Source organism: Bombina bombina, chromosome 3 (assembly GCF_027579735.1).
Source record: "Bombina bombina isolate aBomBom1 chromosome 3, aBomBom1.pri, whole genome shotgun sequence".
In the NCBI taxonomy this organism is placed as follows: domain Eukaryota; kingdom Metazoa; phylum Chordata; class Amphibia; order Anura; family Bombinatoridae; genus Bombina; species Bombina bombina.
In genome coordinates, this window is record NC_069501.1 from 913822601 (window position 1) to 913850526 (window position 27926).

A 27926-nucleotide genomic window follows, 5' to 3' on the forward strand; every position below is an offset into this window, starting at 1 on the left:
GATGTTAGGGGCGGGGGGATTAGGGGTTAATAATATTTAACTAGTGTTTGCGATGTGGGAGTATGGCAGTTTAGGGGTTAATATGTTATTATAGTGGTGGTGATGTTGGGGGCAGCAGATTAGGGGTTAATAAATATAATGTAGGTGTCGGCAATGTTGGGGGCGGCAGATTAGGAGTTAATAAATATAATGTAGGTGTTGGCGATGTTGAAGCAGCATATTAGAGGTTAATAAATGTAGGTAGGTGGCGGCGATGTTGGGGGCGGTAGATTAGGGGTTAATAACATTATGTATGTGTCGGCGATGATGGGGGCAGCAGATTAGGGGTTAATAAGTGTAATGTAGGTGTCGGCGATGTCAGGGCGGCAGATTAGGGGTTAATAAGTATAATGTAGGTGTCGGCGATGTCGGGGGCAGCATATTAGGGGTTAATAAGTGTAAGATTAGGGGTGTTTAGACTCGGGTTCATGTTAGGGTGTTAGGTGTAAACATAAATTTAGTTTCCCCATAGACTTTAATGGGGTTGCGTTACAGAGCTTTAAAAAGCTGAAAACAATCTGCAACACACTACCACTGTGTTGACTCTAGGGGGCGCAAAGTAACCCACAAGGGTGATATATGTATAAAAAAGGGGGAAGGATCACTAATTCCCACAATCTAAATATATACTGACATATATATATATATATATAATGATTGTATAAGAAAATTAAAACATATTCAAAAAATAAAATATTTCAGAAAATCAAATCAAATAAAAATCTGTAAAATAATATTAACAAAAAGAGAATAATAATAATAGGCAATATAGTCCAAATAAACACAAATATAATAATCAAGACTACCAAAGTTCTTAATGGTTCTTATTTGTATCTGGAACTTTTCTTCAATTATTGTGATAGTCAATCTCTGTATGATGGTAGTCCCAAAAGGAAGCAGATGATCTGTAAATCACACCCAATGTTGGAGTCTGCTGCTTTGCCAGGTAAACAGGATCTGGATACAAATATTCTCTGTGAAACAGTGATGTGCGGTGACTTCAGAGGCTGGTGAGGCAGTGGCTAGGAATCGGATACGCCTTCATTCTTTAGATATCCTTTGTTGAAGAAATAGCAATGTACATGGGCGAGCCAATCGCATGAGGTATCTATATGCAGCCACCAATCAGTAGCTACTGAGCATATTTAGATATGATTTTCAGCAAAGGATATCTTTTTTCTTCATTCTTTTGATATCCTTTGTTGAAAATCATATCTAAATATGCTCAGTAGCTACTAAGCATATTTAGATATGATTTTCAACAAAGGATATCAAAAGAATGAAGAAAACCAGATATTAGATATAAATTGGAAAGTTATTTAAAATTTCATGCTCTTTCTAAATCATGAAAGAAAACATATGGGTTTCATGTCCCTTTAAATGGTGACTTGGAAAACTGGTCAACTTAGTAAACATCTGATTTTAGTCTAAGAGATATGGGGGTTGTACTTAAAAAAAATTTTTTAAAAAAAAGTAATGTCTATTTGAGCAACATTTTTGTGATTACTACTGTTTCGTCTTCATTAAATGATTTTTAATAAACAAATGAGAAATTATTTTTAAGCAGTAAGAGTGTAAATACCAACAGTAAAGATTCATTGTGTTGTCTGAAATACCACAATTATTATTATCATTTATTTGTATCGCCCCGCCAAATTCCGTAGCGCTGGATTATAATATATATTTTAATATTTGAACAGTGCGTGCTACTTTTGGTTAAAAACAGCTTTATAATTCAAATAAATATTTTAACATGGTGTATTGTTGCTTTTTCATATGCAGGATCTCTTTATCTGCATATCTTTCTATATAAAACATATCTATATAAAACAACCTGTGATGTATGTGCAGTTATTATAGCTGGCTTATATGAGTACCTTATCAGTTCCTATTGATTAAAGTAAAAGGATTGTATGTCTATGTTTGTTTGTGTACATTTTTTATGTTCATATTAAAGGAATAGGAAAGTCTACAAATTTAAATTAATATAAGCAGTGTAAGCAAGAAGTGAATGCATAGGACAGGTTAATGTTGCCATACAAATATTTTTTAAGAAAAAATTGTTTCAGTAGTGATTGAAAGCAAGAACTGCATGATGACATGCACAAAAAAAAACACAAGTCTTACAGAAAAGACAGGTTTCTTCAATACATGAACATATTTTATTTTTTTTTTTAAATAAATAAAATAATAAAATTCCTTCTTTTATGTGGACCATGGAAAATATATGTACATTGTCTCTTTAAATACAAATGTAATGCAGGAGGATATAGTGAATAAAGTGTTTCTTTATGAATATGTATTTATAAATATTTTGGTTAATTTAGTTATCTGCTAACAGTCATATTTCTTTATTTAACAGGTGTATGATTTCTTAGTTGGAACATTTAGACAAACATTTTATATTAGGAAATGTCTGTCATACACAAATTGTCTAACACAAATTGCTAGTATTCTGTCTGTTCCTTTAACCTAAAATCACAACCTCTGGCAAAAAAAAAAAAAAAAAAAGGATCTGAAATTGTTACTGGAAATGTCTTATGGCAACCTAAATAAATACATTTTTAAATATGGATTTAAATAGCTTATATAAAAGTTCTCCACTATTAAATAAATGAGTAAAGTAAGCATGGATGGCTGGCTATAAACTAAACCAACCATTTGTTAATCACAATAATTATCATACACATAATCATTTATTTTCAGAGATGTAACTACACATGGCTTTACTTGCTACACTGTGGCACAGTACTAGAGGAATAAAGAGTAGGGCATTGATGTGTTAGATAACTCAGGGTGCATTATTTTTGGCCAGTTCAAAACATTTTAGCACACTTTGTTAAATCATGTCATTAAATTGACCATCTCTTTGCAAATTACAATAATAACCTTAATATTTTAAACATATATAATAATATATGTTTAAAATATTAAGGTTATTATTGTAATTTGCAAAGTACCAAGAAATTGTGATAATGCACAGTGTTAATTGAGGTTCTTATTACATTTCACAATTTAAGATTTCTTTTTGAGAGATGGTCTATTTAATGACATGATTTAACAAAGTGTGCTAAAATGTTTTGAACTGGCCAAAAATAATGCACCCTGAGTTATCTAACACATCAATGCCCTACTCTTTATTCCTCTAGTACTGTGCCACAGTGTAGCAAGTAAAGCCATGTGTAGTTACATCTCTGAAAATAAATGATTATGTGTATGATAATTATTGTGATTAACAAATGGTTGGTTTAGTTTATAGCCAGCCGTCCATGCTTACTTTACTCATTTATTTAATAGTGGAGAACTTTTATATTAGGACACTACAGGTATATCAGCTCTACAATCGCGGCGCAATCTCTGCAGCACAGAGCAGTGCACACTTTCAGTGAAAGCTCTGTGATGCAGAGATGGCGCGGCGATTGTAGTGATTCCTATCTCACCGGCTGCTATGCATTGCTGAAGGCAGTCTGCAGAGGTTTGGGGGCATCGGTGGAGGAAAACTGAATGAAATACCTGAACGTGTGCACAGTGCTCTGTGCTGCAGAGATGGCGCTGCGATTGTTGTAGTGACTCCTATATCACCGTCTCACCGGCACTTAAAGGCTAATTTTGAAGCGGGCTCCCTCTCTTCCCGAAGTTCCTGCGTGACTGACGTAGATGAGACTTCACATACTCAGTCACGTGAATCTCACTGGTGACTGGACCGCCGATTGGCTGAGGGCTCCCGAGGCTGCTTAGAAGCAGCCTCAATAGGGAGTGGTATGGGTCACAAAGAGCCTTTAGCGCCACTGGGTGGCATTGTCTCTGGCATTTACAAAGCCATCCATGTTGCGCAATGGAGGGGAGCTGAACGGCTCACACTCACAGCCTCTCCTTCATTGCGCAATATGGATCGCAAGGAATCGCTCAATCTAATATTTTATCTTATAATATCTTCTACATATGTTCACAGTTCTTGATGGTGGAGTCAGCGTTTGGGGGGGTGGGGGGGGCTAGGGGGGGAACGTTGGGGTACAAATTTTTTTTCTGTCATAAACTTTAAGATTTTTGTAATGCACACATAGGACAGGTGAGGCGCTGCCTCACCTGCCTCCTATGACTGCACGTCACTGCTGTGAAATAAATCACATAAACAAAGGCGCCTCCTAGTGTGATATTGTATGAGCAAACAAGTAATGTAGTAGTTGAAATGGTACTCACAAATGAAGCAGTAATTTGAAGTAATTAAAATCTTAGTTGTGTCTTGTGTAAGGAAATGTCTAATTTAAGATCTGTTTTTAAAGTGGAAGCAGCAGGATTTAGCCAAGGACTGAATGTGAGGAGTGAAAGAAAGATCTGAGTCAAATGTGAACATATAAGCAGAAGCCTGATGAAACAGACAGCAGTCTGACAAACGTGTTGCTTACATGTTTTAAATATCAAGTGTTATATTGTAGACACTTTGATTTTTTTTTTGCCATTAAATTGTGGTTTTATTACTTCCTCCTGAGAGTCTGAGCTTATTTCGGTCCTGTTGGACAAAGGAGTTACCAGTAATCTGGCAGTAACAGTGAGCTGGGACACTGTGAGATCCCACTCTGCTTGATTTAGCACAACTGCTAAAGTGCTGCTTCATTTGTGAGTACCATTTCAACTACTACATTACCTGGTTGCTCATACTAAATCACACTAGGAGAGAATATTTGTTACAGAGTTTTATGCTGCTTTATTGCAGGTTTTAGGCTTTTTTTCAGCTGGCTCTCCCCATTGATGTCTATGGGGAAATCTTGCACGAGCACGTAAAACCAGCTCAATGCGGCTTTCAGCAGCGCTGGTATTGGAGTGCGGTATGGAGCACAATTTTGCTCTATGCTCACTTCTTGCCTGATAACACCGGTTTTATGAAAACCTGTAATACCAGTGCTGTAGGAAAGTGAACAGTGACAATAACGTGCAAGTTAGCACTGCACCCCTCTTACTGCAAAACTCGTAATCTAGCCGTATGTATTTTAATTATTGTAGTAATTTTAAACTGTTGTTTTTTTTTTGGTGTGTTATATTGTTTGTTTAATCAATAATATTTATATTTTATTATCGGTTATTTGTAGAACGCCAACAGATTCCATAGCGCTATAAACATAGGCGGAGTGCAACAAAACATTTATATGGATCAAACGGGTAGAAGGCCCTGCCAATAATCACACTGTTGTAGTCAGCTCTTAAAAAGGTGATCTACAAACAGCTTGACCCTTAGGCTCACATGCTAAGGAGGGTCAAGGGGATAGTAATGGAGGAGAGGAACTGGTATAAAGAAAGTTTAGTGTAGGTTGTATGCATTCTTGTAGAGTCTTTATTGAGTGCTTGAAGCTTTCAAAACTAGGGGATAGTCTTGTGGAGCGAGGCAGAGAGTTCCACATGATGGAAGCCAGTCTGGAGAAGTCCTGTAAACGGGAGAGTGAGGCAGAGAGGTGCAGCAGATGAAGAGTGACGTGTAAGGAAGATGAGTCTGTCAGAGGCATTCATTATGGATTGTAAAGGATCTAGGGAGGAACTGGGGAGACCAGAGAGGACAGAGTTGCAGTAATCAAGGGGGGAAAGGATGAGAGAGTGGGTTAAAATCTTAGTTGTGTCTTGTGTAAGGAAATGTCTAATTTAAGATATGTTTTTAAAGTGGAAGCTGCAGGATTAAGCCAAGGACTGAATGTGAGGAGTAAAAGAAAGATCTGAGTCAAATGTGACAACAAGACATCGGGCATGCAGTGTAGGGGTAATGATGGAGTTCTAAGCAGTTATAGAGAGATCTGGGGTGGAGATTGTGGAAGAAGGTGGGAAAATGAGGAGCTCAGTTTTGGAGAGATTTACCTTGAGGTAGTGAGAGGACATCCAGGAAGAGATGTGAGAAAAACAGTTAGTGACACAGGTTAGCAAGGAAGGAGATAGGTCTGGTGCAGAGAAGTAGATTTAGGTGTCGTCAGCATACAAATCATATTGGAACCTGTGGGACTTCATTAGGGAACATAATGATGACGTGTAGATTGAGAAGAGAAGGGGGCCGAGGACAGAGCCTTGCAGTACCCGACAGAAAGTGGTGAAGGGGCAGAGGAGGCCCCAGAGTTATATATGTAATAAAAGAAAGCAGCGATGAGTTTATAGTTTTACATAACTGCATAATGTTTAACATTGCAAAGTTAAACAAATGCAGTTATGTAAAACTGTAAACTCATGGCTACTGTGTTCTAGAAGAAATTTATATCACAAAAAATAAATATTATTGTTAAAACAAACAATGTAACACAAAAAAAGTCTGTTTAATATCAATTCAATAATTAATATATATTCTACAAGAAAAAACACATAAATAAAAATTTGTATATACGTATAAAGTGTCTCTACACTATTAACCCTTTTCATACCCTTACCCCGAGCGGAGCCTAACCCCTCTACACTATTAATTCATTCTGCACTCTTACCCCAAGCTCAACTTAGCCCCTTTATACTATGAAATCCTAAACAATCCTAACACCATTGCAAAAAAAAAAGAATATGCACAAAAAATAAAAATAAACAGTAGTAAAAAAAACTAAGTAATTAAATACACAACAATAAAAACACAATCACAAAACCTTCCTAAACAAATTACAACCTCAAAACCTTCTTAAAAAGAAACAAAAGACAGTAACAATAACCTTGAAGAAAAAAAACATTGCAGTAAACACATAAAAGAACCATAAGTTGTAATCCATTACTCTCCAGGTGATGAATAAAAATAATAAAAAAATAAGGGCCGCACAAAAAATGAAGTGCCACCAAAAAAAATGGATCCTCTTATTTTCTTCATCAGTTGTACATCCTTGCAAGAAAAAAAATGTCTATGAAGAGCCATTTGTTATCCACAATGGTGTTGGCAGTGGTCCTCCAGGTCAATGTCAGTAGTGGTCCTCCCAATGGACTGTTCCTCCATGGTGGCGGCGGTGGAACTTTTATGACGATGGCAGCTCCTTGGTGGTGGATCTTTACACTCATCTTCTCAGCTCCTTTCTTGATGCTGTCCAGCAGCACACTCAATTTAGGATGTCAGGTTTTCCCTATTATAGGGGTATGCAGGCATTCCTATTAACTGATGTTTTAATCATTTTTCAAATTAGCCAATATAATTTTATGTATGTTTTTTAAATCAACCAATATGAAAAAATAATTTTCTATTGGCTGATAGAGTTTTAAATCAGCCATTAGAATTAATGTGAATTCTATTACCTGAATTCAAAAAGCTATCAACCAATAGAAAATAGTTTTTCCTTTTGGCTGATTTAAAAAAAAAAAAGACAACTTTCTATTTAAAAATTCAGCCAATAGGAATGCTAGCACACTACCATTATAGGGGGAACTGACATCATAAATTCAGTGTGCTGCTAGACATCATGAAGAAAAGAGCAGAGGAGAAGAGGTGCATTACCGCTGCCAAGTATCACAGACCCTGGAGAGGATCTATCCCCAAGGAGCCGCCGCCGCTGAAGAAGCTCCACCACCACCACCATGGAGGAGCTGAGAGCATTGTGGATTACAAATGACCCATCATTGTTTTTGTTTTTTTGAGTATTTTTTTTTTTTTTTCTTTGCAAGGGCCATTTGGATGCACAACTGATGAAGACAAATGTTTTAATTTTGTGGCTCTTCATATTTTTTTTCTGGTCCTTATTTTTTTTTTTTAATTAATCGTCTGGATTGTAGTGAATGAAGACTTCCAAGATTTTTTATTATTGTTTTTTTTTTTTAGGAAGGTTTTGTGGTTGTGATTTTTTTAGGGTGCACTGGGAGTGAGGTTGTGGAAGGAGTTAACAGCTTAAGGAAGTTAGGTTGCACTGGGATAAGGGGCAATATAAAATTTAACAGCTTAGGGGGTTAGGGTGCTCAGGTGTAAGGGCACGGAAGGGGTTAATAGAGAATGGATGTTTAACATATGTATTGTGTTGCTGTATTACATTAAATGAATAAGGACTAAACACATAGTTTTAATTAATACATTGTTTCTTTATTCTTTGAAATATTGTAGGCTACAGTACTTTTACTTGGTTGTATGATGTATGTAAAAGGGATCCTTTACTTTACATTGTCAATGTAGGTGGTGATGCTGCTTGGAATATATCACCAGCATTGCCACCCTTTGAGATATATAGTAAAATGCCAATCAATGATGCTGCCTTTAAATACTGATGTCAGCTGTTTGGAATATTTCACTGGCCTTTTCAACATTGTGACAGCTCCCCTTTGAATATATCACTGCATTGCGACTCTTTCGATCATCGTGGCCTTTATGATGTCCCACTTACAGTGTAGAAACTGTGCAAATCTCTGGGTCTTGTGTAAATATATGTGTATATATATATATATATATATATATATATATATATACATTTGTGTCAAGTGTGCTCACTTACGGCTAGATTTAGAGTTTTGTCGGTAAAGACCTGCGTAGCTAACGCCGGCTTTTTTCTGGCCGCACCATAAAAATAACTCTGGTATTGAGAGTCCACATAAAGGCTGTTAGGCTCCAAAAAAGGAGAGCATTTTTAACGCAGCTTCAACTCTCGATACCAGAGTTGCTTACGCAAGCGGCCAGCCTCAAAAACGTGCTCGTGCACGATTCCCCCATAGGAAACAATGGGGCTGTTTGAGCTGAAAAAGAACCTAACACCTGCAAAAAAGCCGCGTTCAGCTCTTAAAGCAGCCCCATTGTTTGCTATGCGTAAACACTTCCTACGTCTGCACCTAACACTCTAACATGTACCCCGAGTCTAAACACCCCTAACCTTACACTTATTAACCCCTAATCTGCCGCCCCCGCTATCGCTGACCCCTGCATATTTTTATTAACCCCTAATCTGCCGCTCCGTAAACCGCCGATACTAACATTATCCCTATGTACCCCTAATCTGCTGCCCCTAACACCACCGACCCCTATATTATATTTATTAACCCCTAATCTGCTCCCCACAACGTCGCCTCCACCTGCCTACACTTATTAACCCCTAATCTGCTGAGCGGACCGCACCGCTACTATAATAAAGTTATTAACCCCTAATCCGCCTCACTAACCCTATAATAAATAGTATTAACCACTAATCTGCCCTCCCTAACATCGCCGACACCTAACTTCAATTATTAACCCCTAATCTGCCGACCGGAGCTCACCGCTATTCTAATAAATGGATTAACCCCTAAAGCTAAGTCTAACCCTAACACTAACACCCCCCCTAAGTTAAATATAATTTTTATCTAACAAAATTAATTAACTCTTATTAAATAAATTATTCCTATTTCAAGCTAAATACTTACCTGTAAAATAAATCCTAATATAGCTACAATATAAATTATAATTACATTGTAGCTATTTTAGGATTAATATTTATTTTACAGGCAACTTTGTAATTATTTTATTAGGTACAATAGCTATTAAATAGTTAAGAACTATTTAATAGTTACCTAGTTAAAATAATTACAAAATTACCTGTAAAATAAATCCTAACCTAAGTTACAATTAAACCTAACACTATACTATCATTAAATTAATTAAATAAAATACCTATGATTACCTACAATTAAACCTAACACTACACTATCAATACATTAATTAAATACAATATCTACAAATAACTACAATGAAATAAGCTAATCAGCCAATCAGATTGAGCTCACATTCTATTGGCTGTTCCGATCAGCCAATAGAATGCGAGCTCAATCTGATTGGCTGATTGGATCAGCCAATCGGATTGAACTTGATTCTGATTGGCTGATTCCATCAGCCAATCAGAATATTCCTACCTTAATTCCGATTGGCTGATAGAATCCTATCATCCAATCGGAATTCGAGGGACGCCATCTTGGATGACGTCATTTAAAGGAACCGTCATTCGTCGTTCAGTCGTCGGCCAGGATGGATGTTCTGCGTTGGAGGTCTTCAGGATGCTGCCGCTCTGCTCCAGATGGATGTCGATAGAAGATGCCGCCTGGATGAAGACTTCAATCGGATGGAAGACCTCTTCTGCCCCGCTTGGATGAAGACTTCTACTGGATCATGGACATCTTCAGCCCCCCGCTTGGGCTTGGATCAGGACATCGGAGGAGCTCTTCTGGACCGATCGGTGAACCTGGTATGGTGAAGACAAGGTAGGAAGATCTTCAGGGGCTTAGTGTTAGGTTTATTTAAGGGGGGTTTGGGTTAGATTAGGGGTATGTGGGTGGTGGGTTGTAATGTTGGGGGGGGTATTGTATGTTTTTTTTACTGGCAAAAGAGCTGAACTTCTTGGGGCATGCCCCGCAAAGGGCCCTGTTCAGGGCTGGTAAGGTAAAAGAGCTTTTAACTTTAGTAATTTAGAATAGGGTAGGGCATTTTTTATTTTGGGGGGCTTTGTTATTTTATTAGGGGGCTTAGAGTAGGTGTAATTAGTTTAAAATTGTTGTAAGATTTTTCTTATGTTTGTAAATATTTTTTTATTTTTTGTAACTTAGTTCTTTTTTATTTTTTGTACTTTAGTTAGTTTATTTCATTGTAGTTATTTGTAGATATTGTATTTAATTAATATATTGATAGTGTAGTGTTAGGTTTAATTGTAGGTAATTATAGGTATTTTATTTAATTATTTTAATGATAGTATAGTGTTAGGTTTAATTGTAACTTAGGTTAGGATTTATTTTACAGGAAATTTTGTAATTATTTTAACTAGGTAACTATTAAATAGTTCTTAACTATTTAATAGCTATTGTACCTGGTTAAAATAATTACAAAGTTGCCTGTAAAATAAATATTAATCCTAAAATAGCTACAATGTAATTATAATTTATATTGTAGCTATATTAGGGTTTATTTTACAGGTAAGTATTTAGTTTTAAATAGGAATAATTTATTTAATAAGAGTTAATTAATTTCGTTAGATTAAAATTATATTTAATTTAGGGGGGTGTTAGTGTTAGGTTAGACTTAGATTTAGGGGTTAATCCATTTATTAGAATAGCGGTGAGCTCCGGTCGGCAGATTAGGGGTTAATAATTGAAGTTAGGTGTCGGTGATATTAGGGAGGGCAGATTAGGGGTTAATACTATTTATTATAGGGTTAGTGAGGCGGATTAGGGGTTAATAACTTTATTATAGTAGTGGTGCGGTCCGCTCGGCAGATTAGGGGTTAATAAGTGTAGGCAGGTGGAGGTGACATTGAGGGCGGCAGATTAGGGGTTAATAAATATAATATAGGGGTCAGCGGTGTTAGGGGCAGCAGATTAGGGGTACATAGCTATAATGTAGGTGGCGGCACTTTGCGGTCGGCAGATTAGGGGTTAATTATTGTAGGTAGCCTGCGGCGACGTTGTGGGGGGCAGATTAGGGGTTAATAAATATAATACAGGGGTCGGCGGTGTTAGGGGCAGCAGATTAGGGGTACATAAGTATAACGTAGGTGGCGGTCGGCAGATTAGGGGTTAAAAAAATGTAATCGAGTGGCGGCGATGTGGGGGGGCCTCGGTTTAGGGGTACATAGGTAGTTTATGGGTGTTAGTGTACTTTAGAGTACAGTAGTTAAGAGCTTTATGAACCGGCGTTAGCCCAGAAAGCTCTTAACTACTGACTTTTTTCCTGCGGCTGGAGTTTTGTCGTTAGATGTCTAACGCTCACTTCAGACACGACTCTAAATACCGGAGTTAGAAAGATCCCATTGAAAAGATAGGATACGCAATTGACGTAAGGGGATCTGCGGTATGGAAAAGTCGCGGCTGAAAAGTGAGCGTTAGACCCTTTTTTGAGTGACTTCAAATACCGGAGTTAGCCTAAAACCAGCGTTAGGAGCCTCTAATGCTGGTTTTCACGGCTAACGCCAAACTCCAAATCTAGGCCTTAATCAGCCGACATCCACCAGGGTGCTATGTGCAATAGTATACACATCAAATATGAAAGAGATAGACAAAGCACTCACCAGATTTGTGAAAAGTTAGTATAGTATCTCAATATACAATCAAATAAAGTGAATCATCAAATACAATAATATGGTGTGTAGTACTGATAATTATGAGAAATCAACACATATTATAGCTGTATATGCTTGATACCTAATATAGATACTGACTAGCAAAATTATTTCGTAGTACATTATAGTTTATACAATGTGTGAATAAACATTCAGCATCCTTCTTACCAAATAGTAAAAGCCAGTGCTTACTATAAACAATAATGTTTGGCAATATACATTAGTAAAATACAGCTCTTACAGTGTCAATCAACGTTATGACTATCAAAGAGCTGACAGGCTGTTAAGCTGTTCATAGATAGATTTTCTGTTATATCCGTTGTGGACATAGTGCCAATCCACTATTGTATGTGTGTATACACTAAGAAGCAAACAATTCATAAGGAAATTCTCACAGTGCTCATATATAAACATCGTTAGAGAACTGACAGACTGATCAGAGTCAGTCTCTATATTACCTCCATTACCGAAACTATACACATGCAAAATGGTAAGTCTGTACATATTCAATGCGGGGCAATCAGCTCATAAAGGGATCCGCAGCACTACATAAACCTTGTTATAAATATTTGTCTCAAAGTTGACCTTAATCCTGTAGAGCAGCTCACACTTTCTGCAGTGTAACCTCCATTGCATAGTGTGTCAACAAACACCTAACCAATGAGGATTAACTGCCCTCAGGGAGGACCCACCCCACAAACTTTCAGCTGATCCACAGCTACGTGTGTACTGGAACATAAGAAACAATAAATAACAGCATTATAACTTCAGTTACTGTAACCATACTCTCAAAAAATTCAAATTTATAGGGGAAATACTCCCTTAATATAAATGTAAATAATGTCAGAAATTATATATGGCAACATTGTTATGGGGCAAATATTTAATGAATACTAGAGCCTATAATGACATCATATACCTAATAGATCCCCACTGTAGTCTAATTGGCCTAGTGTATTTAAAACTAGAAATACATAAATAGTTAGTAATAAATCCATTTGAGTGTTAGAATTATGACGCTATGCCTATATATATGTATACAAAATAAGGTCATAACTTATCAGAGTGTACCTATGCAACAATCATACTTAGACTATAATGTATATATACAATTTTCAATACTTATCACCAGTAGACAGCACTGAGCATATTCACAAAAAACAGTGCCAATCAAGAGTGGCATTTAGTCCGTTGGGTTGGATAGTGTTTAGGCAATGAATCCATCTAGCTTCCCATTTCAACATTAGTTTCCCTCTGTCTCCACCTCTCCTGAGGGGGGTATATGATTGATTAGTCTGAAGCGTAGGTCTGTTAATGAATGTTTATATTCAAGGAAATGTCTCACCACGGGCTGGTCCGTCTTGCCCTTGTCAATTGCTGCCCGAATGGCAGAGCGGTGGTTTCTAAATCTTGTGCGTGCATCGTCCTCAGTTTTTCCAACATAATACATCCCACGAGAACAATTTAAAAGATATACAACAAACTTGGTGGTGCACGTTAAGTAGTATTTGATACAACATTTTTGGTTGGTATGTGGATGCATACAGGTGTTACATTGTATCATAGCGTTGCAAGTAGTACACGATATGCACCCGAATAAACCAGTCTTTTTAGGCTGCAGCAAGGAAGTTATGGTATAACAGTGTGTCGGGTCAGTAATTACTAGAGAGTCCCTTAAGTTTCTTGCTCTCCTAAAGGCCACCCTGGGTTTCATTGTAAAGGGTAATGTGGGATCTGAAGAAAAAATATCCCAGTATTTAGATAGATGGGTAGGTAGAGAGTTCATCACAGGATTGTATGTAGTGAGTAGAGTCAGGCAGTCAGTGTCAGTTGGTTTGGTATGTTCTACCAATAGATCCTCCTGTCATACTTCCTGTAGTTGTGATTTTATATCCCTAATGAGCTTAGGTTTGTAGCCTCTTAATATAAATCTCTGTTCCAGTTCTCTAAGTTGTTCTTCTTTATGTGTCAGCTCTGTGTTGTTACGTATTACTCAGAGAATTTGTCCCTTGGGAACTGCTTCAACCATCCTCCTAGGATGACAGCTCTGTGCCAACAAAATAGAATTTCTGTCATGCTCTTTTTTTTTTTAATAATTTTTTTATTGAGGGTCTTTCAAAAATATAGCAAAGACATATAATTACATTACATGAATTACAGTAGCTTTAGCTCAGATGTGTCGAAGTACAAATAGAACATCTTTACACAATATACAGTACAGAATGGCTATTTGAGATCCTCATTTTATATAGAACATTCGGCTATAGTTAACTTAATATTTTAAACAGGTATTCAGCTCCTTCCTAGAAGTATAAAAAACATTACAATAGGCCTTCAGCGTGTGTTCAGTAATATATCTTCTATATTCACATGTTCAACTCACATAATATACAATAGGATGACTCACAGCTTTTATAAATCAGATAAGAACGACTATAGACGCTGTTTATATATTTAAGTGAGATAATAAGATCTGATAGGTCCTGTGAATTGGTAGAGGCTGGGTGTGCATAGATGCTAGTATAGCCTGGGGGTGGAAGGGGAGGGTAGTCAGCGGGTAAGCACTGCTTAAATATTAGGAGCAAAAATATGGCTATAATTCGCAAATATATAAACTAATGGCTAAGTAAATGAAGCCGTCTGAGGGGGGGGCGGATGGCTCGCTTTTTCGTAAGGTAATAGAGAAGAGAGTTAGTAGATACTCTAAAGAGGGAGGTGAGTGAAAGAAGGTAGAGTAAAGAGGATAGGCTATAGTAATGGGGGAGAAGAGGGTCAAGGTCAGGGAGATACAGCCTAATAATTAGACAAGTATAAGAGATTTAACAACTAATAATGGTGTAGGGAGGAGACAGGACAGAACAGTCCCCAATTCAATAACGATAGATAGTAAATTAACCCTAAAGAAGCTGCAAAAAGAGGTGCAGCATAACACTTTATAACAAAGCTAACATATCAGAAGGCACTCAGTGCACACCTTAATCAGCACTTTTACAGAATCATCAACCTCAATTATTTTGTACTCTAGTAGAGCACTTCTCTCTTCCTCTTATTAAGTCTATTCCGAGTCCAGATGACCATTGGTATAACATTACGGATGGAAGTCTCCTACTCAATGCTATGTTACAATGAAGCATTATGGCATATATCTAGTTTAATCAGTTGAAACCAGAAGTTTATATTTTATATATTTTTTCTCTTTTTTTTCCTCTTTCTTTCCCTTCCTTTTCTGCTTTTTTTGTCTTTTTTTAAAAAATTAGCATAGTGTATATCCTTGGGGAATTTAAGGTAATACATTCTACCCTTATTCTTACGACTAAGCAAAAGTATAGTCTGAGAAAGGCTTAGGAAGAGGATATTAATAGCATGTGTTTGAAAACGTTATCAAAAGCAGTATACTACTTCCAGTAAGATAGTTTCTCTACTCGTTGACGTGTAGGAGGCCTATCCTAAAATATCAGTAAACAATTAATGTCCTCGATGTTACAGCATATGGCCGGGTTCACAGTCGATGTTAGGTACGAAAGTTAGGGTGGAATTAAAGCCTTTGCAAGTTAACTAAAGTTGTGGGTCACACAACTATTGATAAAAATTTGTTTAGACCTACAGGGTATAGGACCATTTGGGAAATAAAGAGAACAGTGAAATGGGAGTACACAATTAAACCTTGTAAGTAAAACAGTGTACTCACTGCTCCCTGCTGTAGATTAGGTCAACCAGGTAATGCTGCGAAGCAATAGTGGACATACGTTCCTTAATACGGGCAGTAAATATTAATACGGGCAGATAAACATTCTGGTTTAATATATAAATGCTATATAATAAAATAAAAAAAAATAAAAAAAATGAGTTATTGCAGGACTAAAATTAAGCTGTAAGTTTCAAATTATAACAGCAACGTATATATCATTTGCTCAAATAAATCAAACAAATCATCATAGTGAGGAGCTATTGCATAGGGGCTATATAGTCCACTAGTAAATGTTCAACCTGCAGGGGAGAAAGAAGACAGTCTAAAAAGTGTAGTACACATTACGAAAAAGGATACATGAAGCAGATGGTTGATTTTCCAGATAGTAAGGATATAGGTGTGTTTCAGTATTGTACAGGATACCGTGGTGCATCATTACAAAATTGGTTGTTTAAGGGTCCTGTTGGTTGGTGTTGCACCTCTTAGATGTAGGAGACGAGCGTCTCGGCTTTGGAGCCCATTCAGAGGCGGCCGCTCTTAAAGAAGCAGAGTTTGAGGGCAAAGATGCTTGAGTGGTGATCTCTCTCAGGAGAGGTACTGCATCCCGCTTAACAGAAGGCTCAGTAGAAGAGTTCTGAAGCAATTTCAGCTTTCTTAGTAGCTCCATTCCTTGTTGCAAGTTAGATATGGTGTAGGATAAGTCCTCATATTGGAAGAAAAGTTTCACTGGAAACCCCCACCTGTATTTAATTGAATGCTTGCGTAGACACTGTTTTTGTTATGGAAAAGTATTCTCACTGGACAGAATAGAATGTATCTTGATGACCTCATTGACATGAACAAGGGACAGCCATGAATTTTCTGAATCTTTATCCTATCAGTAGAATTATTTTTTTTTCTTGTTTTAAAAAAGATTTTCCTTTTATATAGTATTAATAAATTGTTCAATAGACAAATTAATTATTTTTTCTGTTCAAATAAATCTTTTGAGCTTGCAAACAATAGAGTCAATTCCAATCTTTCACACATATTTTTATTGAAATCTGAAAAAAGTTAAATAGCTATTTTTTTTCTCCATTAACAATGTGATGTTTTGTTTTTTTATAATAATCTTTTTTATTGAGTTTTTAAAGTAGAAAAATAGTGCATGGTTACAAATTTGTTGAACAAAAAATAATGTGTTAACCAAGTAAACAAGTATAAAAATATCTCAGCTAGATTACGAGTTGTGCGTTATGACTCAAATAGCATTGGTATGGGACAAATTGCTTCATTTTCCCTAACCCTGCTATTACAAGTTTCAGTAGCGCCACAAATATCCACATATACCTAACGCTCACCCAGACCCAGTAGTTAATGATATACCGATAACAAATCACTTCAAAAAGATTACACAAAGTACACCTACACTCATACAAACACTCTACAATATTTCATTTTTAATTAAAAATTTGTAATCTCAAAATATAACGGATCAAAGTTACGAGATCTCGGGTGTTTGGAAAAAAAAGCACACAAAACCATTTTACATTGACTTACATAGACATACGGGAACATACACTCATTTAGCTACATCTAACTACAAATATCATCACATATATGCACAAATTGATACATACAAACAATATACAGCACATTATGTACACAAAACATTAGTTTAAAATGAAATTAACATGATTTAGCACATGACGTCACTCACTTTATGCTCAACACAAGTGTTGTTTGTTTTTTTCTTCAAATTTGTCGCCTCCATTGACTTCTATGGGGAATACGTGCTCGTGCGTGCGAATGACAGATTTCCCTAATGCACGCAAAATGTTTAGACTTTAAAACTCGTAATAGCAGCATTAAAATTGTGGCGCTAATTCATTCATTCTTGCGTTAGTCCTGCTATGACAAATAGATCAAGAAATAAGACTATTTAACACTGGAGTTATGGGTTTTACTTGTGTGAAATTAACTACAACATCACATTCTTTTAGGAAATTACATTACATCAACTATAAATCATGAACAATTCTATCATCAACAATCCGAAATCGGTTTCAAGAATTAAATCATATTTAAACGGACAAAAAAAATAATTTTTAAGATTTCATTATTCACAAACAGTAGGCAATTGTAAACACGTCTCATTTACGTCTATTATAGCATTTCATTTATTCAACTCATATGCTTGGATGAACAGCATATCTAGATAGGCTCACCAGATGATGATTGATGGATGCACATACATGCCTTTTGTCGTTGACTCATACATGTGTATTGATATTCATTCAAAAAACAGATATAAACAATGAACACATTTACATCAAACAACTACATTGGAAGGTTGTTTAACATTGATTTTTCTCTCAGAATAATGAAACAGAAATTAGGGATATAGTGTCCCTTTAACATTACGATTTACTCATAATATACCATTAGGAATTATGTACAATAATAACATATCATTAGAAAATATTAGAGTTGTCGCTTTTTTGGAAGGAACAACAATGCTGTACTGCTTTATATAAATCAGAATATGTGGGAGAGAATCACAATACATACATATATGTAAATAACACACATCACACAACAACAAAACAAACACACATTTATCTTTTTAATCATCACACATTAAGAATGTTGCAAAGTACAACAACAGAAAAAAAATTTGCAAACTAGATAGGCATGTTTCTAATATGATGACATCATTCTAAGCTTCAACTATACAGATTGCAGCATTCGGACTGTACCGCCCCTTTCAGCAGTTTCTCACTCAATACTACATATACGTAAAAGAGAGGTTTGGAAGATCTTCTTTATTATTGCGATTTCAATGGGACACGTAAAATATTGACATCTCGACAAACACATATATAATATTATAGATGTCAGTCGTTACTTTATCGTTTGGCAACAATATTGCAGCAACATTGATCGATCAGATTCTATGCCATGTCTATGCACATTATACACAAGTATGCACTTTCAATAATGTTAGCGTAGACTTGTGGTTTTTACTATAAGATCGCGTTTTAAGTATTTGTTACGCATATGAACAAACATCACGAAGGTGCACTGTATATGTTATATTTTACACTTTCACATTACGATTCATGGGGGGGGGTATAAATTTCCGCCACAACTCAAAATTCCACCCACTTTGAAAGCATTCATACAATCAAGTGTATAGAATCAGTAATTATTAAGAACACGCTGTCATTTGACATATTGCACTATAAATCCCATAAACTCCATGTCTAAAGCGTCCCTTGTGATCGACATTGTATCAAATCGCTTTTGTGTTTTTGCATACCTTGTTACTCCTTGTGTGTTTGCTCTGATGTTTAGCTTTGTGCTGCTTAGCTTTGCAAATATGGATGGTCCCCAGTTAGTTGGTGCAGGTGATGTTGTATGAGTTGTGTACAACAGAATCAGGTGTGCTCGGCATCTCCAAGAGTGGCGTAGGGAACGTCTGATTAAAGGTCCTCGTGTTGAAACAGTGAGGCCCACCTTGGATAACATGAGCGACTTTGAGGTTTATGACAAGTATAGGATCAATCAAGAGCAACTCATGGGCCTTTACAAAGTACTTAAACCTCATCTGGAGCCACGTAAACGTATGCGGACTGCAATCCCTGGCATGATCAAGATGCAAAGTTGCATACATGTCCTGGCCTCCTGAAGTCTTTAATCTGGAGAGGGGTACATGCATGGGTTGTCTCAGGGTACCTTCTCTGTGTTTTTTGACAATTTTCTGGATGCCATGGTACGAGTTTGTAAGCTTTACATAGGATTCCCTCAAAATGATGGTGATTGGAGGAGCCTGAAGAGGGAATTCTTTGCAATAGCTTGAATTCCCAATGTGTTGGGATCAATATATTGCACCCACATTGTGCTTCTTGCACCAGCAGATGACCAGCCCTTCCGAAATCGCAAACTCTTTCATAGTCTCAACGTACAGTTCGTTTGTGATGCATGAATGCAGATTATGAATGTGTGCACGAATTTCGGCGGGCTTGTCATGATGCCCGTATCCTCAGGCAGTCCTCACTCTGGCAGCAGTTTGAGGGCAGACAGTTTCTCGATGGGTGGCTAGTTTGTGAGTACTTGCACCCAGCATGGTTCAGAAGTTAGACAATTGCCACTGTAATGTTCAAAAACAGTTGTGTTTTTATAATGCGCAACATGTGCAGCTATAGGATGCGTTTTAACCATTTAATTGTCTCTTTCAGCAAATGTCTAGTTTTAGCTACAAACAGATATGTAGCATGTCCTAGCTTAAATGTGCAGAAATAGGATGCAATTTAACCATTTTTTTCTCTTTCAGCAAATGTCTAGTTTTTGTGAAAAACACATATGTAGCATGTCCTAGCTTAAATGTGCAGATATAGGATGCGATTTAACCATTTATTTTTCTCTTTCTGCAAATGTCTAGTTTTAGCTACAAACAGAAATGTAGCAGGTCATAGCTTAAATGTGCAGATATAGGATGCGATGTAACCATTTATTTCTCCTTCAGCAAATGTCTAGTTTTAGTGAAAAACAGATATGTAGCAGGTCATAGCTTAAATGTGCAGATATAGGATGCGATTTAACCATTTATTTCTCTTACAGCAAATGTCTATTTTTTCAGAAAAACAGAAATGTAGCATGTGATAGCTTAAATGTGCAGATTTAGAGGCCTATTTATTAAAGGTCTGTCGTACCTGATCCAACAGCGCGGATTAGGTCCAACAGACCTTGCTGAATGCAGAGAGCAATACGCTCTCCATATTCAGCATTGCACCAGCAGCTCTTGTGAGCTGCTGGTGCAACGCTGCCCCTTACAGATTGGCGGCCAATAGGCCGCAATCAGTGGGGTGTCAATCAACCCGATCGTACTCAATCGGGTTGAATTGTGACAATCTCTGTACTCCTGCTCAGAGCAGACAAACAGGGTTATGGAGCAGCGGTCTTTAGACCGCTGCTTCATCGCTGGTGTTTCTGGCGAGCCTTCAGGTTCGCCAGAAACATGGGCCCTTAAGCTCCAATCGGAGCTTGATTAATGGGCCTCATAAGATGCTCTTGAACCATTTAATTGTCTCTTTCAGTAAATGTCTAGTTGTAGCTCCAAACAGATATGTAGCAGGTCATAGCTTAAATGGGCAGCTAAAGGATTCAATTTAACCATTCATTTCTCTTACAGCAAATGTCTAGTTTTTGAGAAACGCATATGTAGCATGTCCTAGCTTAAATGTGCAGATATAGCATGCTCTTGAACCATTTTATAGTCTCTTTTAGCAATTGTCTAGTTTAGGTGATTTTTGTGTACACAAATGCATTGTATCTTATTGAAATGTATTTTAATATAATCAATTTTATGATATTTGTAATATTGACATTTTGTCATATTCATTATTTATAGGTGATTCGGGTTACATGAGCCGGCCTTAGCTCATTACCCCATTGCGTAACCCAGCAGACGAGGCCCAGGAGCGCTACAATTGGGGAGCACAAGCGGACTAGGGCTGTATTGGAGCAGACGTTTGGGCTCCTCAAAATGCACTTAAGATGCCTGGACTGGTCTAGAGGAGCCCTCTAATACAGTCCTAGGAAGGTGGAGAAGATTGTTATAGCCTGTAGCATCATTCATAACATAGCTCAGCGGGCTGGCATGCTGCATGCCGTCCAGGCACCCGAGCCCTCCTCCAAGATGAGGAAGATGACCCAGTTCTAGAGGGGTCATCCTGGGATGAGGGGCTCAATGTCAGAGACAACATCATCAACCGCAACTTCAGACGGTAAATACTATAAGTTATATAGGAGCATTGCGAATATGTGAGACTTTTAGGAAAATGAAAGTATAGAATTGCGCAAACATGTTATAATTTTTGAAAAAATTATTTCGGAAAAAAAATATTTTTTCTTTTTATTATCATAGGTAATTTATACAGCATATGATTCTGGCATTGGCTCCTGTAATGACTTTGCCAACCGATTTTCAAAGACAACATCAGATGGTAAGTATACACAATATATGGACTGGGGGGGTTTGCACAATGATCCATTATATGGCATACAATTAGTTTTAATGTATTATTTAGTTTAGACATTATTAGATGTTTAGATAGTCAGAAAGGGATACTCTGAAACATATAGTATTGCCAAAGTCATACATCAGAGGTTAAGTTTGCACAATGTATCTGACTAAGTTTCACACTTGATTGATAGAACATAACACAAAAGACGATACATACGCTTAGTAAGCTATTGATACAAATAGTCTAGGAATTAGTTAAGGAGGGGGTGCAGAACCATGTCACACATTTCATTACTGATTTTATTTACACTTTATTTTCCATTAGGGAGATGACTGTAAAGTATCTAACTCTCTTTACCCACTATTTAGAAACTTATGTCTCATTATACTTTACCTTTGTCTTACAAACTTGTGCATAGCATTCCCTAATCCATTCACATTGATCTGTATTAACATGGATCCTCTAATTCGATTTCTATTGTTTTTAAAAAGAACAATCATGAATCAGAGGTCGGTTTCCATTGTAATCCGAATTTCAATGTATGAGTATTCGAAGATATTCCTTCGATTCTTGCTATCTTTATTTTAATGTAATATTAGGGTCTTGACCATTTTTGATTCTGCACATGGGTAGTGCTTGACAGTTGTTGGCTACATTTAGACAACACTAACACATTTTTACATATGTGCAGATTAGATAAATATACATATCATATGCTTTGATATGTTCTTCTTATCATTAAGAGAGAAGGATAATTACATATTCTTTATGATAGGATGAAATTATATATTTGATTGTAATTGCATGCTCTATCCGATTCATTACATCAATATATGGAATAGATAATTCATTTACAGTGAAATTTTCAAATAAAGACATTGATTTTTTATATAAATACCACATATCTTTATTAATCCTTACACTGTTTTGCTGAAACAATATTGAGATATAAATCAAATCTTTCACTCTTGGACTAGCTTTATATACAGTATATAAGTATATTCTAACAGCAACAGTGATGGCATAGTTTTAAATATATCTTATGTATTGCCTTGTGATCAATATGTGTTGTGTCAGAAAACAGATTACTGTACATTGCACAAATGTATCTATGTGCCACATGGATTATGCTCTAGTTGTCATCAGTTGTTATTCAAAGTGTTGTCTGTCTGTATTATTTTTTAAAAAAGGGACCTATAGTTATATTTAGATATGCCATAGATTAATATGATAAAAATTGGCTGTCTAATATTGTAAGAAATCGTACATATGTGAAAGACATCATTTTCTTTACAATCATCTTGATAAACTAATGAATTTATTTTTCCTATTAGTGCTCTAGTCTTCACATTTCTAAAGATATTATTTTGAATATTTTAGACTAATGTTATTTTACAATCACAAATATGTATATACAAATTTGATGTTCACAAATATTTATTTATATCATTAATAGATCTAGTTATTGTGACAGACTCTGAGGGATCCAGCACTGACACAGACCTGCTTTTGCAAGGTTCTGTTAAGTCCATTGACTCATTCATACATCATTGAAGGTGTCTTTTTCTGAAATATTCTGATCATGATTATGATGAAGCATTCCATTTGAATAAAAATTATAATGTACTCCTCAAATTATCTATCTATCTATCTATCTATCTATCTATCTATATATATATATATATATATATATATATATATATATATATATATATAGTATTAGTTTAATATTAAGATCTCAAAGCTTCTTAGTCTACACCTTTGTGCTTCAGAACATGGCTAGCACATGTTTATATTTAGTATAAATTTATACAACAATCATCAAGCGATACACACATGAGAACTATTAAATGTTCCATTTACTCTGCTTTTGTCAAGATTTTCTAAATACAGACAATAAAATTTAATTATTAATCACCGATAATTATACATTTTATTTAATTTGCATGCTCCTTTAAAATTATGAAAATCATAACTTTGGTTCAGTATCTCTTTAATGCAACATTGATGTGTGTCCTTGAGCACCAGTAACACATGTTATAATATTTGATTTTAACGTGTACACAACATATTATGTTTTACCGCTATTGATGTAACATATGCGATGGAGGAGGAAGTGGCTCACTCGGAGTCTGATGGTACGTCAAATATTTATAACATGTATTTAATGTGTATTGTTTCAAAATCATACTATTGAAGAAAAATAAAGTCTACAGCTTTGTACCTTTCAAATATAATATTGTTTTTTTTTAAATACAATACTGCCCCCATTTCTATATCATGCAGCATGAACATATGGTTTATTTATTTTCCTATTTATGTATGAATTTTTATGAATGACATCATGATGTCACATGTATATTACATCCAAACCCCCAATAATCATCTTATGATTGTACAGACAGTCATTGCTATTCATTGGAGTGCCTAGATTCAGACAATCTCATTATGTCATCATTGTTTTGAACTTCTCAGCCACTTCTAAGTATACAGAAAGCATAAACGTGTTGAAATTCCTTGATTTAATTTCATGATGTATGATATGTAAAGGGATTTGCTAAAGCATGCAATTCTGAATGTGTCTATTAATATTGGGATGACATACATTTAATCCTAATGTAAAAGAGATATTCACAAAACATACTCTGAAAATGTAATGTCAGATAGATAAAATTATATTCTTAATATTTAATATGAACGGTAATATCTACTGTGTATAGATTCTGCATATTAATTGATTGAACCATCAAGCTTCAAATTATTCAATTTATGATTACTAAGGCAATCACCTAAATCTCTATGTAAATCACTGCTGACCTTGTTTCAAAGGCGAGGTGTTGTGGACATTTAGATTTGATCATATTACACACTCCCATATTCTTCAAATGTTGGATTTTAAAAACTCAATCCACGGGCATGTGTCTGAAAGAACTCTATTGCATTTCTATCTCAAATGCATACATGAGAACCGATATATTATCAAAAAGATAAATATCATAAAATCATAAATATTAGCACATAATGTTGACTTTGAATATGATTTGTAATGTATTGATCAAATGTTACATATAAAAAAAAACAGTGAACATTTAGATTTTTTCAAGGATCAATTAAATCTGATTATTAATTATATTTGATTCAAATCATTCAATAACTTAAAACATAGTCATTATTGTGATTTTGTCTAAATATTTTATGAGATCAAGAATCCAGATTTTAAATTATGTTGAATCTTGATTTCTTTCAAGATAATAATATATTTTCATATCATATATGTATTTATATAATTTTTATATATATTTAAGATGGAACTTCCACTTTTGGGCATCAGCCTCCCGCCCCTTCCCATCCAGACACCCCTCGTGCCCGTCCCCAGCAAGAAGCCTCTCCCTAGACAGAAGCCCCTCCCCAGCCAGAAGCCCCTCCTGGCCCTTCCCATTTGTACTCCTGTCCTGTCCCTCCAAAAAAAAAAGATTCATTGGCCCCCCTCGCTGCTCTACTCATTTTGCTTATCCCTCTTCTCCCTCACCTGCACAGCCAGCAAATCCTGTGGCCCCTGACTCCCCAGCTGTGCAGGCTCCACCGGAGTTGCGAGCCAATCCCCCACCTCGCCCCATCCCTCCCCATCAACACAATCTGCACCTTCATTGTCCTGGGTGTCGGATTTTCCTTCCCAGCCACCGATGTATCATTACAAATAAACATTAGAACATACATTCTTAAAGGGACATTATACTGATCTAATTAGTCACAATTCTTTTTGTAAGATTAAATTGGATTTCACATTATATTTTAGTAATGTAAATCTTCAAATTATACATTGTATGAAATCAACATCCTCATTTTCTATTATCAAAATTATAATGCCTAGATGTTGTGTATATATATATATATATATATAAGAAGTAAGTGAGTTGAATCCAGCACCATAGGTTTTAGTAAAATTTCTTTCCCACCTGTGTGCACGTTACCAAGGAGTATCAGCCAAACTCCAGTGTATACAGTCCATGTAAAAAACAAGGTAACAGCACCACAGCACACAATCTTCTTTTAAAGGTGAAAAATCTTTATTTGAGGTTTAGCAACCAGTAAAAAGCGACGTTTCGGACCTACATAGTCCTTAATCATGCATAAGTTACAATCAAACAAACTGACTTTAAAAAGGGTATCTGGACCAATCATGCTTCAATTCTCAGTGTTAATTGGTTTAACCCATACCTATCCAGGTTTGTAAATTTCAACAACACAGTGACCTCTAGTGGTACCAGAATATGTTCCATCATTTAAAACCATTATAAAAACAAATACAAATCATAATCTCTATTTAGACCATATGGATGTAATGTGTTCAGACGTTTAATCCACCATACTTCTTTCTGTTTTAATTTTAGTTCCCTATTACCCCCTCTTCTATGATGGGGGATATGGTCAATCACTTGAAAGCGAAGCTGGCTTACTGTATGACCCATATTTGTAAAATGTGCTGATACTGGAAGTGACATATCTTTTGATTTAATGGATGCTTTATGTTGACTAAACCTATCCCTGGCGGCTTGGGTGGTCTCGCCAATGTAACAAAGACCACATGGGCATTTAAGTAGGTAGATTGCATAGTTGGTTTGGCATGTATATAACCCATTGATTGTATATTGCTTTCTTTTGTCATTTTGTGCTAAGAATTTCCCTTTAATAACTGAATTACATTGAGCACAGTGTAAGCAGGGGTAACAGCCTTTATTAGGGGTAGTTAGATAATTTACATCAGACATTTTAGATGTACCTATATCAGCTTTTACTATGTGATCCCTAAGATTTTTTACCCTTCTATATGATGGCATAGGGGGGAGTTTAAATGATTCTATCTCTGGATTATATTTTGACAAAAGATGCCAGTGTTTTCTTACTATTCTAAAGATGTCATTGCTCTTGTCACTGTATTCCATAGAAAGCACTAATCTATCTGTTCCTTTCTCTGTTGGTTTTTTATCATGTACTCTATCCAAATCCTGAATGTTTTTAGCGATATTTTCTTTTGGATATCCTCTTTGGATAAATTTATTGCCCATAGACACTAGTCTTTCTGGCAATACTTTTTGATCTCTAACTATTCTTTTAGTACGCAAAAGTTGACTCCTGGGTATGGATTTAAAAACAGTATCAGGGTGGAAACTTTCATATCGCAGCAGAGTATTTCTATCTGTGGGTTTTACATATAGATCTGTACTTAATGTATTTCCATGTCGATATACAGTTGTATCCAAAAAGTTAATCTTTTGGATAGAGTAAGTAAGGGTAAATCTTAGACCTGTCATAGAGGCATTAATATCCTCAACAAACTGTATCAGGGACTCCAATGAGCCCCCCCATATGCCAAAAATATCATCTATATACCTTAGCCACAGCTTACAATGGCTGATGAATGGCTGATTAGTGTAGACAAATTTGTTCTCAAAGCCACTCATGAACAAATTGGCATATGAGGGGGCTACATTGGAGCCCATGGCTGTTCCCCGCTTTTGCATGTAGTAAGTGTCTTGAAAGAGAAAATAATTGCAATATAGGACAAGTCTCAACATGTCATCAAAAAAGTCAATCTGGGATAGATTATATAAGCCACTGTCACTCAAAAAACTTTTCACAGTCAATAGACCTGCCTCATGGGGAATAGAGGTATATAGATTTACCACATCCAGTGAAAAAATTAACCAAGTATCCTCTATTTCAATCCCCATAAGTTTTGAAAGAAAATCATTTGTATCCTTAATAAAGGATTTTTGCTGTTTGACAAATGGAAAGAGGACTTTGTCCAGAAAGATAGAGATATTAGAAAAAATAGAATCGGTACAGGCCACAATAGGGCGTCCTGGTGGATGTAATAAGCTTTTATGGACTTTGGGTAATGTATAAAAAATTGGTGTTATGGGGTATTTATTATACAGAAAATCATAGACCTGTTTAGAAATAATGTTATGAGTCAAAGCTCTATCTAATATGCCCTTAAGCTCTCTTTGTATTTCTTTAAGAGGATCATGATCCAATATTTCATAAACCCCTCCATCTGACAGCTGTTGTAATATCTCCTGCACATAATAGTCAGTGTCTAACACTATTATTGCTCCGCCCTTGTCAGCATTTTTTATGGTGATATTTTTGTTATTTTTCAAAGTGGATATAGCCTCCCATTCCCCTTTTGTGAGGTTA